Genomic DNA, 13,110 nt, shown 5'->3' on the forward strand with positions numbered 1-13,110 from the left:
TGGCCAATTTTAATAGCCCATTTGGAGGCATGGTCTCTGTCTTAAACATAAAGGCATCTTTGGGCCAGCATAAGTAAAATTATACAAAGCTCCATCATGCTCATTCAACTAAGTCAAGTTATTCAAAGGAGATGATAACATGTTTGGAGTGGTGTATAACACTACATCTGTTTCCCCTCAAGTAGCAGGCTCAAATAAATGTGGATTAGGAATATAAACCCAATAACTCACATTGGCTTCAGCAGAAGATACCATAAGTAAAGCACACATTGCTAAAAATAAATGCTGAACAGTAAAGGACTTTCCCATATAAGACAAGACTTTTTTGTCCTTAATTCCTAATCATTTTTCCTGACCCCATGTAGGTAATAGGGTTGTTACTATACATATCCTTCTCTGTTGTCATTTACAAATTTAAGTGAAGCCATGGCCTCAGTAACAGAGGACATGTCTTTCACCTTTGAAAGACTTACATCAGGAGAAAATATAGCTGGTGTAATTGGATTCTAACTAGGGTAGGGCAGAGTTCTTATCAGTCCATGCTTGGATCCATCTCCTGGGTGACCAGATTTGTCTCCCATCCCATAAGGAGAAAAACCCTATCCCCTTCCTACATACAGTACTGTCACTTCCTGCCATTCAGCATCTTGGGCAATTTTTATCCATACTGGATATTCCATAACTTCAGAGGAATAATGAATAAAGTGTCTATCTGTTCTGGATAAAACTTCACCTTGTGGTAAATTAAGAAAGTTAATAACAAATAATACTTGTGCCAATGTAGCTCTGAGTTTATTCTGCCAACACCATTCAGGCTGTGTAAGGTAATCTCTTTTTAACTTTTGAATTTGTCGTTTCAAGTTATGCTGTACTCTTTCAACAAAAGCTTGTCCTTATGGATTGTATTCTCTACCAGTGACATGTACAATATGATATTGTTGACAAAATTGATTCAATTTATAAGAATTATATATCGGTCCATTATCAGTTTTAATTTTAGAGTATAGTCCCATAATAGCAAAAGTTTCCAATAAATTCTGTATAACATGAGCATTGCATTCTCCAGGTAATGTCTTAGCCCATACAAATTTTGAAAAATCATCTCTGCTTACATGCATATATGAAAGTCTACCAAACTCAGAAATATGGATTACATCCATCTGTCACAATTCACTAAGTTGTATCCCTCTGGGATTAATGTCACATGGAGTACATCTTATATGTAAAGGCTTACAAATAGGACAATTAGCAATAATGTGATTTGAGAATAGGGAATCTTATATTTAATTTGTAAATATCCTACATTGCATGATTATGACTATGCTTTTCTTCTGGGGTAGCAAGTGTCACTAATTGATCTACTATATGATTTTCAAATGTTAAAGGTCCTGGCAATTTTGAATGTGATCTAATATGTGTAATAAATATTCTCGAGTTTCATAATAAAAATAGTCCTTTAATATGTGAAAATAACATATTTACTATAGGCTTAGATGTAGAAATAACAGTTATCACAATATTCTGTATTACTCCTACAACATAAGGTGAATCAGCTCTAATATTTACATCATGACTAAAATCCCGCAATACAATAATTACTGCTAATAATTCATTTTCTTGTATTGACCCAAAAGAAGATTCTTGTACCTGAAATTTATCTTTGGTTCAATACACACTCTTGGTTTTAGAGCCATCGGTAAACATAGTAACAACAGATGGTAATGGATCAACAGAATTTTGTGTATTTATCACAAATTTTTGTTTTCTAAAGCGATCCCACAATTTACTATTGGGCAAATTAAGTTAAATATTTCAAGTGTAAAGAAATCATGGCTAATCGGAAAAGTTCAGACATCTGCATTAAATATTCAACTTTATTTTACTCAGTGGGAAAACATTAGTAGCACAATCATATCTTGACAGTGTAACCAGGTCTTTACCTGCCTTGTTGTATAATTAAAGAAATTTGTTCCTCATAAGTTGTTAATGTTTTGTTAAAGTTGTATTTAATATATATCCATTCTAAAGGCAACTCATCTTGAGCTAAAGTGCCTATAGGATATTCAAGAGTATTTAAAATACATAATTTAATAACTCTATCTGGATCAATACTTGCCAAAAATGCATCTTTCCAATTTCAAGAAAGATATTCCTGCATGCCTTTACATAAGCAATAATATCTCCAGTTTCCTTTATAGGTACAATGTTCTCTTTTAGTCCTCATGAGCATTTTCAAAAGCAAGCAGTTGTCCTCAAGGTTCCTCTCCTACCACTGTCCTTTGCAATGTTAATTTTAGCCTAGAAAACCTTAATATATGGTTCATATAAAGTTACTGCCTTTTTCAACCGACCAATATCATCAACAGGAATTCTTTCATAATAAGCCAGTTGGGCTGCACCTTGAACCGGTGCTGGCCTAATTTTAGTTAAAGAAAAAGCATCGACTCAAGCAGCAGGTCCTCTGCAGTCCAGACACCACCTGGACCTGAAAGGACCTGGTCAACAGCTCCCTGCACCCAAATCTCCTGGGAGGGAGAGCTAAACCTTCAGAGGGGCAGACATGCCTGGGAAGCCAGAAGAGACTACACTCTGCCCACATGTCTGACTCCAGAGGAAAACACCTAACACAATCTGTGACCCCAGTGCACAGGGGCCCCAGGAAAAGGCAGGGCAGTCCCTTCTGGTTGCTGCCCTCACAGGCAGCTCAAAACAAGCGCCCCAGGAGCAACCTCAGTCCTGGGACAACAGTAAGACAAAATTTCTGCTCCATGTGAACTGCCTGGTGGACACAGGACACAGGCCCAGAGGAAAAGCTGAAAACCAGTAGACAGGAAAGATTACACGCCAAAAGCAGAACACTCTGTTCCCATAACTGGCTGAAAGAAAACAGGAAAACAGGTCTACAGCACTCCTGACACAAAGGCCTATAGGACGGTCTGGCCACTGTTCTAATAACATGGAAGGTTGCTATCTTAGCCTGAAAACGAAGTGAGGATCTTTGAGCTCAGGAGATATAAAAGCCTTTGGACATTTAAATGCTACTGGAAGAGTGGCATAGTGGCCAATACTAATCGAGGATGGTCTTTGCAGATGTTCCTTTGTGTTGACCCCCAGTGCAAGCTCATCCTCCAGCGTCAGCTTGATTCATCTGCATCATGAGATGGCTCCCATCTAATGCATCATTTCCCAGAAGTGCTAGCTAGCTCCTCAGTTGAGTGTTCAGACTGGATGTTATCATCCTAGGATTGTTTAATTAGGGTATTACTTATAACAGTACCAAAATTAAAATTAATCTACAATAACTCAAATAATTTTATTGGGAGTATCAATATTATTAGGAAGTTTGTTAAAGATTCATTCAATTAGGGAGATTGTGACCGACCTTTTCTGTTTCACTATGAATTCACTTAGAGTAGAGTAAGAATTTTCCATCTCCCCCACTCTACATATATATAATTTGAGAAATTTAGTTTTCCCAGAGGAAACTAAACAAGTGAATGAGTGCAATATTTTATGGATAATGTATACAAAATTGGTAGATGTGATACTTCTACATATCACTAAAGGAATCAGTGAGAATGGTTCCAAAACTAGATCCATGCTCTGTAATGAATTGTTTGGTGGGTATATACCAAATTTACATTTGACAGAATTCTTGAAATATTTTTTCAGAAATATGATTTCTCCCTGATTTTTTGGATAGAATTTCTATCTTTTCCCATTAAAATGATGTAGGTTTTGGATACAAAGATGCATCCAAGCTTCACTGCACTGGATGCCAATATGGAGAAGATTTTAACACTCTGCTTTGGTGCTATGGTAGACAGGGAAGAAGGTGACCCAGACACTGCAGAATACTAGCATGCTTAAGGTCAAGAACTTGGCTTCATTGAATGTGTCAGACAGATTCTTTGCCATGAAAGCCATAGTGAAGCTTCCAAGGGCCAGGCAGACCAAGTATCCCAGGACAAAGTAGAAAGCCATAATGGAGGTCTTGTTGCACACTATGATGATGTGGTCATGCTCAGAATATTCATCAATATCAATATAGGGAGGAGAAACTGCTAGTCTAATTGCACACAGAATACATTGCAATAGGGAACTCATTGGAATAATGCAGTTGGGTGCACCCAATACCAGGAAGTTTCTCAACCTTCTTCCTGGGTCTGTGACTTTGAAAGCCAGAAAAACAGTAATTCTTTTGGCCAGAACTGTGGAAACAGCCACAGTGAATACAATTCCAAATGTGATTTGCCGTAAGAAACAGGTAGCTCTGTTAGGATGGCCAATGAAGAAAAAAGAACACAGACAACAGAACATGAGTGACATGATTAATAGCTGAAGCAGCTGAGGATTCTGTTATTGGCCTTCACAATAGGAGTGTCATGATACTTCACAAAGACCCAAAGTACCACAGCTGTGAATGCAGACAAACAGAAGGCTATTAAAGCAAGAGCCATCCCCAATTGTTCTTCATAGCTTACAAAGGTCACACCTTTCTGATGCATTTGTGTTTTTTCTGTGTTGGCATACTGGTACTCTGGATAATTCACACATTGGTCCATATCTGATGTCCAAAGAAAAGTTTAATAAGTGCTGCTTTAGAAAATTATTGACAAGGAATTTCAAGCAAGAGTTTTGACAGAAGCATTGCAATGCTGCTTTTGATGCTGAAATATAATTTCAAGGACATTGCAGCATAGCTTTATATTCAATTCATAATGTTCATAAAGATGTCAGGGAATATATAACCAAGAAATTATTTCTTTACCTATTTAAGTTTGTTGATTATATCATTTTTAATATTATCAGGAAGCAAAGATTTCCAAAACCATGTTTTCAATCTATGTCGATATCAAGTTGATTATTGAACTGAGAGAAGATACCTTCATAAACAACAATGTTGTTTGGGTATATTTTATAAATTAAAAATCCTATATTCACTGTTTCCTGAGCTAATTAACTGTTTAATGAATTCATTCCCTGTGACTTTTTTCAAACAATATCTGTAATGGGTTTTTGAGAATTCACTACCTCAAAATCATTGACATAGAAAAAACACTAAATTGAACAGATAGTTTGGGTATATGTGTACACATTTATTTTTATGTTTTCATGTAAAAGTAAAATATGCATTATTGAATTTAGGTGATTCCGCTCATAAGATGTAAGAAGAAGGTGGAAAATCAGAGGAGATATAATATTAATGTTTAAAAAGTAGAAAGTATTAAAGAAATATCTCTCAGATGTATCTTCATCTGCCAATAAGTAAACAAAATTTCTATTTATTTTTCCTGAGATGCACAAATATTAGTACTGAAGGAAAAAATATAAATCTCTGGGGATACTTCGTACTAAGTAGTCCTTCACCTTGATGACTTATTTGGAATACTGAGCACTTTCATCCTGGCCTCATCTACATTCCTAAGTGTCTTGGAGTATGTGAAAGAAATCTGTATTGAAAAAAAAAACTGACAGTATAACAGAAGAATCCTTAAGCAAGACTGGTAAGCTAGATGGTTTATCTTAAGCAATAGGATCCCATTCCTATGTTGTAATCCCCATCATGTCTACAATATGAGCTGTGATTGTAATTGAAAGTAATTTTTATGTTATTTCAGAGGATGTTGATGTGCTTCTTTGGTTTTCAGGGTTCTTATCCAAATAAGAAATGCATTTGCAGAGAGCTATTATTTGATAAATTGCCTAAGAAGTTGATTTATCTAATATTTTGCTCTAGCACAGAATTTGAGTTCAGATCCTAGCACCCATGTAAGTTGTCTCACGAGTGCACATAAATATAACTACAGGGGCATTATTTCTTCTCATGTGTACCAGTAAATGCATTACCCATCCCACACATATAACATTTAATATAATGGAATGTTTTATGGACTTTTGTAGAATTCATTGATATAACTATTAATTCTATTTTGTTTTTAGAGCGAACACAATTACAGTATACTTATAAAAATTATTTGTGAGCAAAATCTAATGTAATGCAGAACTTCAAAAGACAATTTCTGAGTAGATTTCTTGGTTGTACTTCATGCATTATGGAAATAAACTCAGACTGTAAGCTTTAGCAACAAATGATTTTACTGTTGAACCAATTCACAGGCAGGATCTGTCTTTTAAGAATTTTAATTTATTATATAAACTGAAAAACAAAATAATTGAAAAGCTAACTTTTTTGGGGGGCTGGGGATTTAGCTCAGTGGTAGAGCACTTGCCTAGGAAGCGCAAGGCCCTGGGTTCGGTCCCCAGCTCCAAAATAAAAAAAAAAAAAAAAAGAAAAAGGGGGAAAAAAAGAAAAGCTAACTTTTTGCAGTTTGCCAACCCTAACTAATTATTTTAATAATGGGTATGGTTTGTAATATGCTGAATATGAGTCTCATCATATATTTCTATACCATGGGTTAACTCTTATCCCCTACTTTCTGGATTTATATCACATCTACCTTTGAACACGGTCCTCAGCATTTTACACACTTAGCAGTTTCTCATAAATTTTCAAATATATTTGTCTTCTATATTAATCTTACAGAGAACATTGATTTTGTACCTAGCAGTCTCATAATGTAGTCCAGTATATTTTATATTACATTCGGTTTTTCATGGGCTCCTATATGTACATCATATGCATAATCATATATAAAATGGATATAGTGATGAAATATGAATAATTTAATTCCTATAAAAATTGTGACTAAAATCTAATGTGCACATTGTTTTACAATAGATTAATTATTGTGAAAAATCTTGTGGAAAATTCTCTCTTATTGCACTTTTATTTCCAAAAGTATTTTTTGTGAAGATGTAATCTGCAATGAATTTTCAATGAGTCAATATGTGGGTGAAGGCACAAGGTCTTTGTGTTTGTTTGTTTGTTTGTTTGTTTTTTTGGCACAGTTTGGTTAATTATTTTTATATCTACAACTAAATTAGAAAATGATATAGAAATTAGAAAAATTATATATTTTGTATTGGCATTTGCTTTTGTAATCCCTGTGGTGCAGAATAGGAATATATATATTTACAGAATTTATCAGAGAAGCCAACACTCACTTGTCTCATTAGGAATTTCATTCTCAGAGAAGGGGCTTCAAACAAAACAGCAGACTACCATTCCCTTCTTCCAGAATTTTCTATATCCAGGATGACAATCTGGACTTCACACAGAGGATGGCATCTGAGAAAAAATAGACAATACTAATGAGTTTTAGCTATTTCTTTTATGTTTTATATAATTATATGAAGATTTCAATGGGCTTGTTTTATTTATACCAACTGATTGAAATTTCACACTGTCCATTTTTGATGACCAGTTATGAATATTAGAAATACATTGAAGAAATTATGGATAAATTCTGAATGTCTAGTAATTCAGAAACAAAGAGCTGATGGTGAGCTGTGTGTAAAAACTGGATATTGCAACCTGATGTTTTTTAGTTAATTATTTTCAATTTTGCATTAAGTACTGTGAACAAACAGAGGGAAATTTAATTGTGATATTTTCTCAGCCAATGCTAGCCTGTCTTGATAACTTTTAAGCATTTTATTAATTGATAATTGATATATGAGTGCCCATCTCACTGTGCGCTGTATAGCCAGTAAATAGTGTTCTTTTGAGATCTATGCATTAGTTCTAGTCTCCAGATAGCCACACTTGTCTTTCTCAGACTATAAGCTGTACATCAACTCACCCCTTCCTCCCACGTTCCTTACAATCAAAGATAATTAATGCAACAGAGAAGCAAGTTAGCATTTGAAGACATTTAAAAGAAGAACTGTATGTTTTAAAATCATTGAAAACAAATATAACCATGAATGAATGTAAAGCATGAGATGTTATATATAAAGAGTAGAACATGCACTAATTTAATTCCAATAAAAATTGTGACTAAAATCTAATTTACATGTTGTTTTACAATAGATTATTGGGGAAAATCTTGTGAGAAATTTGCTCTTATTGCAGTTTTATTTCCAAAAGATTTTTGTGGAGATGTAATCTGCCGTGAATTTTCAATGAGTCAATACGTGGGTCAAGGCACAAAGTCTTTGTGTGTTTTTGTTTGATTCTTTTTTTTTTTGGCACAGTTCTGTTAATTATTTTTATATCTACAACTAAATTAGAAAATGATATAGAAATTGGAAAAATTATATATTTTATATTTGCAGTTGCTTTTTAGTTGATTTCATAATCCCAGTGGGGCAGAATAGGAATATATATTTGCAGGATTTATCCGAGAAGCCAACACTCACTTGTCTCATTAGAAATTTCATATGTGTTTTACTATGGGTGGAAATGATAAAGTGATGTGCAGTAACCTTAAATATGGAGTGTTTCATTAAGTCAGAATGATTCACAGTGCCTGCAAATACTGGAAAAGGCTGGACAAAAATTAAAGATTTGAAGAATACTTCCTATGATTTTCATATTGTTGAAAAGGGGTTTTACCATTAAGTAAACCTAGATTAATACTCGCAATAAAGGTTGGAATACATTTTTTTCTTTTTCCCCCATCATTTTCTTTAAATTTATGTTAACACTTTGTAATGTTTAAAAGACTATTTTGAATTGGAGCACAGAAAAGTGCATACTTTTGTGTTTCATGTTAATTTAGTTTAAGATAGTTTCTCCACCTCACACATGGCAGGTTTGGACTAATAGTATAGGGCAGATTGGCAGGAAAGAGTGATTTTCAGACCACTGTCTCTAAAGTACTTGGATAAAAACATGAACCAACAAAACTACTTGTCATTATTTCTGACTTTCATGGATAATAGTTTTCTCTGTTTATATTATAATATTGTCAATATGTTTTTGAAAGAAAATGTCATCAATATGTGTTCCTTCTGTTCTATAACTTGTTTTAATTCTTTAACTCTGAATGAATTTTTGGCTTTGTTAACAGACATTTCTGGATGTTTATGTAAAATAATGTCATTCTATATTGTGTGGTGTATTACACTCAAGTAATCTGCATATGTGGAACCAAGTTTGCATCTCGATATAATTCTTCTTGTTCGTAGAGACTGATCTTTCTCTTGAATGTCATGTTCTTTTGATGGGTGTTTTTGTCAAGAATTATACCATACATATCTGTCAGAATCCATAATAGGATAAGCTAATAATTAGCAGGTGATCATCCTGAGATTGCCAGCCTCGGATTATTATACAATCTGCAACTGGTTCGCCATTATTAAGCAAGGGCATAAGGGATTCATTTTAGGAACGATTCCTTCTACTAAAATATTTTCCCTGATGTTATTATGACACACATATAACAATCATTAAATAAAAGCACACCCCTTTGGAGCAGATCTCTGCAGATCTGTCTCATAGTTATGATATATAGACAAATAGAGTACTTCTTAACTCTTAATGATGATCCTATAAGAATTCCTAAAATTATATCAGTGATTATTAAGCTCTTCTATAGTGAGACTGCTATTAAGTTTTTTTCTGATAGTCAAAAAGGCAGTGAGAACTCTGCCAGTCACCCAAGTATCACAAGTTAATTGCTCTTAGATAGTAACCAGGCTTTCTCCTACTCAGAGCACATTTTAAGAGGTTGTAAAATAATTAACCAAAGGTCCTAAAAAGGGAACTAGTGATTTATTATAGGTTCTAGAGCAGAGGATAAATTATTGACTGGGTTTATCTATACAAAACTTCACTAATAACTTAGTTATGGTTTTAAACATTCAGAGAACTTGTGGAGCTGTGACAGGTGATGGATGCTTAGCCAGATAATTACTCCTAATGGATGTACATGTAAACATTCTGTGTTATAAACTTCTATTTCAATTTTTGATTTGATTTTTTTTATGAACTTGCAATGAACTTTGTAACATGTTCTGAAAGATGTTTAAGTGCTGAGGACAAAGAGAAGAGTGAGGACTGTGATGGAGAGGACTGACCTGGACAGGGATTGAACTGAACTGACCTGGAGAGGACTGAGCTGGACAGGGACTGAGGTGAAGATGACTGAGCTGGAGAGGACTGAGCGATTGAGAACTGGGCTAAGAAGAAGTGTGCTAAGGAGAACTGAGCTGAATTGAGCTAAGGAGAATTGAGTTAAGGAGACCTGAACTAAAAAGATCTGAGCTGAGAAGAAAGGCAGTGTAATAACATAGAGACTATAGGTACCATAAGAGAGGAATGTGCAGAATGCAGATGGAAAGAGGAAAAATGAAGAAGCAGCAGTGAACAGAAGGATCAGGCAGGCTTCTCTTTATCATGGAACAGAACAGGCCCTTCGTTAATACAATCAGACTCAGTCTTACCAAAAGGAACAAGCCTTTATTCTTACAAACTTGGGTTTAATTCATTTAGCATTAAATGGGTAGAAACTTTCGCTTTCTCACTGCAATACAATTGGAGCTCATTGTTCATCCAGAATGAGTGAGTTCTTTCTGTACTGGTACTTAGTCTTGTGCTCTACATGCATATGTACGTATGGATGTGCGTGTAAGGATATAATCGTGAGAATGTATGCATGTGTTTATGTAAGAATGTAATTGTGAGAATGCATGTAAGTTAGACCCAACTAATATGTGGAAATGTATAAATGTACATTCATAAATCTGTACATGAACTTATATAAGTTTATGCACATTTGCCTATGTAAAAGTTTTTCCCTCTGCAAGTGCTATTCACTTCTTTTGGTTCAATGGGAGTTTATTGCTCCAAACTTCTCCCTAGCCTGACAAGCAAGAGGTAAAGGGAAAAAAGGGAAAAAGCTCTAGCAATTAATCCTCTACCTTATCTCCTGTTATTTTAGAATGAGGTGAGAAATGCCAGAGACTGCAGTTTCTGGCCTCAGAGGAACACAGAAGGCGGGTCAGTTACAGTAGTAGAGCATAGTGACTTAGACATAGATAAGTAAATCAGCTACAGGAACATAGTAACTTAGACTTAGATAGGTAAACTTATTATTATACGGCAACCCTAAATATCTCATAAGACAGTCTTACCACCGTATCTAGTAAGACAAAGTCTTACCGTCCACCAACCCTCTTCCCCTTACTTTGCCTGAAGAAGAATGAATGAGAAAGAAGACTAAATCTGGGAGTGGTGCTAAGATATTATTATCTAATTTCTTTTTTCACTCTTATAACACATTTTAATGTTTTCCTCTAATTTTATGAAGAAAAGTTCTCCTCTTGTATGTTAACCGGTGTCCATACCTTCTGAAGGCATCATAGAATATATTAAAATATAAAAAAAAATCCTTCTTGTCATAAATTACATTAGATAATACTACCAAAAATATTCAGCTATTGTTGAATACTATTTTTTACTTTTGTCTGGTTGCTATTATTGCCATACTTGATGTGTTTTATCAGCCATTTCGTTGTCTGTTGTACTTGGGTTGTCTATATGGTCCTTTGAAATTTTGATCATCTTACTTTAAAGTGTGAACGAGATTTTCTTTTTTCTTTTTTTTTTTCAGGTCTTTCTCTTTCTCCACCTTTATTAACTTGGGCATTTCTTATTTACTTTTCGATTGTTATTCCCTTTCCCGATTTCCAGGCCAACATCCTCCGAAACCTTCTCCCTCCCCTTCTATATGGGTGTTTCCCTCCCCATCCATCCTCCATTACCACCCTCCCCAAAAATCACGTTCACTAGGGGTTCAGTCTTGGCAAGACCAAGGGCTTTCCCTTCCATTGGTGCTCTTACTAGGCTATTCATTGGTACCTATGAGATTGGAGATCAGGGTCATTCCATATATAGTCTTTGGGTAGTAGCTTAGTCCCTGGAAGCTCTGGTTGGTTGGCATTGTTGTTCATATGGGGTCTTGAGCCCCTTCAAACTCTTTCAGTCCTTTCTCTGATTCATTCAACAGGGGTCCTGTTTTCAGTTCAGTGGTTTGCTGTTGACATTCGCCTATCTATTTGCTGTATTCTGGCTGTGTCTCTCAGGAGAGATGTACATCTGGTTCCTGTCAGCCTACACCTCTTTGCTTCATCCATCTTATCTAGTTTGGTGGCTGTATATGTATGGGCCACATGTGGGGCAGGCTCTGAATGGGTGTTCCTTCTGCCTCTGTTCTACACTTTGCCTCCCTATTCCCTCCCAAGTGTATTCTTGTTCCCCTTTTAAAGAAGGAGTGAAGCATTTTCACAATTAAAGAAAAGTATTTTTGTGAATATGAATTTCTGTAATTGCATTCATTAGTGATCTTGGTACATATCCTATTATATGGGAAAACATTTTTGAATATAATGATAAATGTTAGCAATTATGAATCTTAATATTTCATAACTGTCACATTAGTCTCATTCATATAAATATGTGTTCCAGAGGTTTAAGGCAAGGAAGGAGAGTACTGTGTAATAACAACAATCACATGAAGATAATATTGTTTAACATATAGGAAAGGATATCATAGAGTGGTGAAGAACAGTTTTTTATTCGTTAAATTTCAGATAATGTTTGTGATATGAAAAAGGGATATTTTATGCATGCATGAAATCTTCAGGGAATTAGTAAAAACATGTTAAAAATGAAATAAGAAACATAATACAGGAGCCGCGAAATTGGTTCTGAATATGACAAAAGTTTTCATTTCAGTATGTTGGAGTGTCTACTACTATGCAATATAAATCAATAAGTGAGAACACATACACCTTTCTACTTCCTGTGGCCAACTCAATCATGTCTCCATATAAGTGAAATTGTCCACCATGTGGAAAATATGGGCTGAACTGCCCTATCTTCACCTTAATCCTAAGGCTTTGTGAGAATTTCTGAATGTGAACAATGCCATTGTCTTCTTGCACTCTTACTCTCTCTTTCATAATCACTCTGTCCCCAAAAGAATTAGTAAAGTGACTCTTTTTCAGAAATTGGTGGAGCTAAAGACAAGCATTGCACAGCAATGTGTATATATATATGTATATATATATGTATATATGTATATATATTATTTGTTCAAGTCATAAAATTTATTATAATTTTATAGTAAAGGCAACATAATTTAAAGAATGAAAGAGAGAAATCACAACAAAAGCAATTTGAAAAATAAAATTACCAGGTTTATATGAACGTCCTTGATCCTCTTGCACTTGAGCTTTGTACATGGTGATGAGAATAGA

At 34.8% G+C, this 13,110-nt stretch overlaps 1 pseudogene; it reads right to left on the reverse strand.

Annotated features, from left to right (window-relative positions):
* Nucleotides 1–3,668: 3,668 nt before the first annotated feature.
* Nucleotides 3,669–12,873, reverse strand: LOC116889887 (annotated as a pseudogene).
* Nucleotides 12,874–13,110: the final 237 nt, after the last annotated feature.

This window comes from Rattus rattus, chromosome 1, assembly GCF_011064425.1.
Source record: "Rattus rattus isolate New Zealand chromosome 1, Rrattus_CSIRO_v1, whole genome shotgun sequence".
Lineage (NCBI taxonomy): Eukaryota > Metazoa > Chordata > Mammalia > Rodentia > Muridae > Rattus > Rattus rattus.